Consider the following 5596-nt stretch of genomic DNA (forward strand, 5'->3'; position numbering starts at 1 on the left):
CTTTGTAGCAAAACAGAGCTCTGTCAAAAGGTGTTTCCCCAACTGATCTCCCAGTCTAATAGAATCAATCTGCAAGAGCCCCCATTTTTGGCTAGCCTTGATTCAAAGAGTTTGCAGGACTTAGAAATAAATTTGAGGCTTCTATCTCTGAGACTGATCAAGGCTCTGTGGCCTGCTGTAGATTTGTATCTTAAAAAAGAACATCAGTGAGCTTCCCACAGCTACCTGAAAGCAGAATTACGTAACACAACTGTTAATGGATACGTGTTAAGGATATACAGAAAACAGCAGTCTTGTAAAACAGCCTCCAAAACTAGCAGAGGTATGAAGCTTTAAAAGCTGTGAAAGAATAACCTGTCTGAAATGCAAAGTATTGTGCACTGCAATCTTACCCACACTGTTGCTCCATGGGTTACCATTTTAGAAGTCCCACATCAAGTATAGTCTAAATCCGTGTTGTGTGCATATCAGATCAAATTAGGTGATGTTTCTTCAGCTTTTAATATACCAAGAGTAGCATTAAAGAAGCAGTGAAACCTGGAGATCAGTATCCTAGGAAATTTTAAAAATGAGCAATTAGCGCTTCCTCTTAATTGCATATAAACTTTTCAACCTTCAGAATTACTCATAAATTTATGGTTTACAGTAGTTATACTGTGATTTTTATAACTGATGTGCTGTAGCTGCATATTAATGGTGAAAGGTTTTCTATCTGTGCAGATTAGCAAGCACTTTGCAAAGTGAAGGGTTGCTTCTGTATGATGCCTGCAACACATCTAATAATGAGGGTTAATACTGAAACTTTTACATTACACCCCCCAAGTCCTTCTGGGCAGGGCTGCTCCAGTCCTTTCATCCTCCAAGCCTTGTCACACCAGGGGTTTCCCCGACCCAGGGGCAGCACCTTGCACTGGGTATTCTTGAACCTCATGAAGGTCGCATGGACCCATTTCTTGAGCTAGTCCAGGTCCCTCTGGATAACATCCCATCCTTCAGGTGTGGCAACTGCACTGCTCAGCTTGCTGTCTGCAAATTTGCTGAGGGTGCACTTGATGCCATTATATCACTAACGAAGATGCTAAGCAATACTGGTCCCAGTGTGGACCTCTAAGGGACACCAGTCATCACTGATCTCCATCTGGGCATTGAACAATTGACCACTACTCTCCATTGCAACCATCCAGCCAATTCCTTGTCCACCAAACAGTCCACCCATCAAATCCTTTTCCCTCCAATTTAGAGAGAAGGATGTTTTAGGGAACCATGTCAAAAGGCCTACAGAAGTTCAGACTGATGACATCCATAGCCCTTCTGTGTCCAAAGGTAGATAGCAACAGAATATTCTGTGAAGTTAATTCTCAAATAACCTAAAATTTAGTGTTTTAGACTTAGAGCAAGTGCTGCTATTTTGATAAGTCTAGGAGACCTCAAGGGAGGGGAGTAGTAGAGTTTAACAACTTTTTTGTTTTACAGATAGCATGTTTCTAAATTGTTTTTGGTTTAGCTATATATATAGACTGAAGTTATGGGTAAAGCAGGAACTGTTTGAATGAAGGCAACTTATATAACTATTGCAATCAAGTTTGTAAAGACAAATCCTACTTTAGTTAGAGCCACCAAACGTGTTCATGTTAACAGTGACCATACAAATTCACAAATTTATTCAGTTTCTGTGTTTGACTACACATCAGAATGGGATCACTTTTACCCTGAATATTTATGGTCTGCAATAATCTAATTAACCATAAAATCAGGTCCATGACCTGGTAATTCTTCATCTTTGCAGGGTCAGTGATGCATTTTCATTGATATGAAATGATCAGAATTTACTGGAGGTTTTCCATGTTTGCTCTGTGACAGGAATATAACTAGCTAAATATTTTGTAGTATGAATTACTGAAAACAGTGGATTTACCTAGCCAGTGCTTTTCATTTTTTTTACAATTTCAAAGGAAAGCATAAACTCTTCAGAAAGCACCTCCTTTTGGATTGCTGCATAGGATATGCAAACTGGTTTTTTGAAATTAAAACTCATCTGAAACTCTTTGAATTGTATTATGAAAACTCCAGGATTCTGAAAACCAGAAACTGAAGCCACACTACTGTTAGTCAATTGTTTGCATGAATAACTTTTTCCTTTTTCAAAGCTTCACTGGCAGATTCTAGAGGACATAGATATCTTAGTTGTTTGTCAACAGGTACTGAACACAGCCATCTGACTAAATTGTCTGGCACTGAGTTTTGTCAAGTGATATTGCAGTTTTCCAGGTACAGTCCTTTGAAGAGTATTGTCTTCTGCTGCACCTGCAGAGTGGCACTACTGGTCTTGCACAGAGTCAGAATATGACCAGTTCTCAAGTTAAAGAGAATAGAGGAAACATGCAGGAGCAAGAAAATTTGTTTAATTCAATTTAGATTTTCTTTAACAGAGGAAAATTAGTTTAGGAAGGGAAATAGTAATGGAGATTTTTTTCCTACATTTCAAATAAAAGGGATGATTTAAAATAATCTATAATATCTGTCATTCTCAGAGAATGTGCATTATATGGTTTAACGTGAAATACTCTATTGTATGTCTTAAATGAAGAAATTTAGGTAATTACACTTCTTAAAATTATTTTGCTTTTTGTAAACAAATTTGATAGCTTTAACGCTCAACATTTTTTAGACCTTCAGCATCAGGCAAAGAATTTCTGATGGTACTTTTCTTTGAAGTACATTCTCCAAACCATAATGAAAAAATGCTTTTTAAACATTCCCTATAGTTTCTGTTTGTGGAGTAGGGGGATTGCCACACAGTCAAACTTGGAAATTTTATTCAGAGGATTACAGATATAAGCATAGTTTCAATTAAACTTCATAAGTGGGGCACTTTCTGGTAGTCCTGTGTTGTATAGCATGTGTTATTATGTCCATATGAATTTACTTTTCAAGCTAACTATTGTTATTTCATTTCATCTCTATAATATGATTTAAATTCAAGATTAAAACTTAAAAGTTCCCTCTTGATCTTTCTCAGTGTGCTGGTAGAATTCTTGTGCAGCACACAAGACAGAAGTAGAAGAACAAGTAGTTTTTCTACTCAGATTATTTTTTCTAAATATAAAAGAATAGCAACTTGCTAATACAGCAGTCACTGTATGCCTTTATGGTCAGCAACCTGAGAAAACCTTCCTAGATTTTATTGAATACATAAAACCTCAGGAAGTTTCAAATGTCCTGTGAACAGCAAAAGTAATTCACAAGTCTGATGGATTCTACAATTTCTTTGGAAGCAGTTTTTCATCAGCACAGGACAACCACTAAAGAACAGTGCTTAATCCTGTTCCCATTTCTTGTGTTTTCATAAAAAGATGCATGGCACAGAAAAATAAATAAGCAAAAATTAAGGTTTAAAGAGAGAGACTAGTGCCATTTTCTATTCTTTCTTGAAGATGCATGAGAGTCAGTGGGATTGCACACTTGCATGTGTTTATCAATGTGAGCAAATCTCAGCTGCCTGCAGTGCTAAGCAGGAATGTGGCCCCTGCTCTCCTGAGACCACCTTTCCTAGCAGATGAAATGCTTTCAAAGGAGACAGGAGGAGCAAAAGGAGGCAAGAGTAGCACTTCAGATACTGCTAATCATGGACTCTATGTGACATTTAAAACACCAGGAAAACTGAAAACAACTTTTATTTGTCCTGAGTAGCGAGAGAGCACCTGGCTCTGTCTGGATGACTGACTGTAATCCTTTTTGATTTTGGAAGTCTTGCTGGGACAAAATCAATGCCACTTTCAGTGGATGCTCTGTGAGTAATATGTGGAGTTGCATTAGCATGTAGTAGTGAGCATTCACAAATCAGGAAGAATATGGAAAACATGGCTAGTACTGGATCTGTGGCATCAAGCTTTTGCTCTCCCTGAAGGCTGTGATGAAGTACTCTGGTCCCACTTGGTCAAACCAGCAAGAAATCATCTTCTTCCTGCTAAACTATTTTAAACTTGGCAGGATCATATGAGCTTAGCCTAGCAAAGGCAAGACAGTGAATAGGAGTGTGAGAACAAATTAGTCAAGTCCCCAAAGATAGTCTCATCTATTAGGTCCAAAAAAAACCAGAACCAAAATTTAACATCTAGTTATCTTACACTTAGTGAACTAAATGAAGTTAGAAGGAAAAAAGAATATTACAGAAGACTGATATTAACTGTCTTAACCAGAAAGAAAAAAAATTTTTGTTTTAAGTGAGAATTCATTCTGTCTAGCTCAGTGAAAAGGAAGATGCATCTCGTTGACTTTTTGTCACTTTTGAATAATTAGTTAGAACGCTATCACTTCCAAGTAGTTAATTTTGTAGGTTTAAAAAGTACATTTATTTAATAGCACTGTGATGTTTATTTAATAACTTTGAGTTGTTATTTATTCACTAGTGAGAGGGCAAGAGTAAATTTTGCTGTTAAAAAGCATAATGTGAATCTTCTTTCAAACAAAATCAATCTGTATTTGGTATTCTGCAGTGAATAACAAATATTCAAGTTACACTATAAGAACATGCAAGATACATTCAAGGGTAGAGACAAGAGGATTGCAAAAACTGCACAGTACAATATTGAGTTGTTCTGCACTGCACTGACTTTCTATCTGAATTTGTTTTTTGTGTTTAACTACACAAGAAGGAAAAAAAAGGTGTTGGGTAAACCAGGTCTCTTAAGCTGATTTCAAGCAGCTCACATCCCATCTCATACCCTCAAGTAAACTGAGTGCTATTAATGGAAACAACGTGTCTGCATTAGCTCTACATTACACCCATGCTAATTGCTACCTTCTTAACAGAAGTGATTAACTAGGAATAGAAGCCTGTGTTAAAGTATGGTACTTGTAGTTAATGTAGCTTGTTTACCTCTACATAGTTTTATTGTTTTGCATAGGCATGCCCTTAATAATGTCACTATGTTCAGTCTGTTATCTTTAGCCTATTACGTGCTCTGTCAAGGAAGGTAAAAGTCTCAACTTCGTGACCCAAGTCATTATTTTTGGCCCTCTAGAAGCAGTACAAAATTTTTTCTTTTAAATCAATGTGCACACATGCAGAGAGAAGCAGTCACTTTTAATTACATCTGTTTTGTTCCTGGCTTAAGATATTGTTGTAACTATGAATTTTCACAGCGTGGAAAAAAAATTGAAGTCAGTGTGTCACTAATGACAGCACATCGGAATGGTGGAAGTTAAAGGTATATCTGTGGTAGCTGGATATTGAGCTGCCTGTAGCTGGCCAGGATGCATCACTCATTCCTGTGTTACAGGCATGAAGGAAGACAAAGAAAATCAAATTCACGTGTAGCACTGGCAGCTGGTCTACAGAAGCCAACTCCAAGCACCCAGTTAAGAGCCTTCCTTGACTGTGTAGTGACACAAATAAAGTGAAAGCAGGGGGCTGCTTCTCTGAAAGTAATACATCTTCTTAGTATTAAGCTCTGTTCTCTTTGTAGTCTCCGAAGGACACCATAGCAGGTAAATGGTGGTAAATGCTTTGCTCTTTATCTGCTAGTGTGATAAAACATTACCAGATAAGTCAATTTTTTTGATTGGAAATACCAGCTTCTCTGTACAGAACTAA

The sequence above is a fragment of the Myiozetetes cayanensis genome, unplaced genomic scaffold (genome assembly GCF_022539395.1).
Source record: "Myiozetetes cayanensis isolate MyiCay16 unplaced genomic scaffold, myiCay2020 scf4, whole genome shotgun sequence".
NCBI lineage: Eukaryota > Metazoa > Chordata > Aves > Passeriformes > Tyrannidae > Myiozetetes > Myiozetetes cayanensis.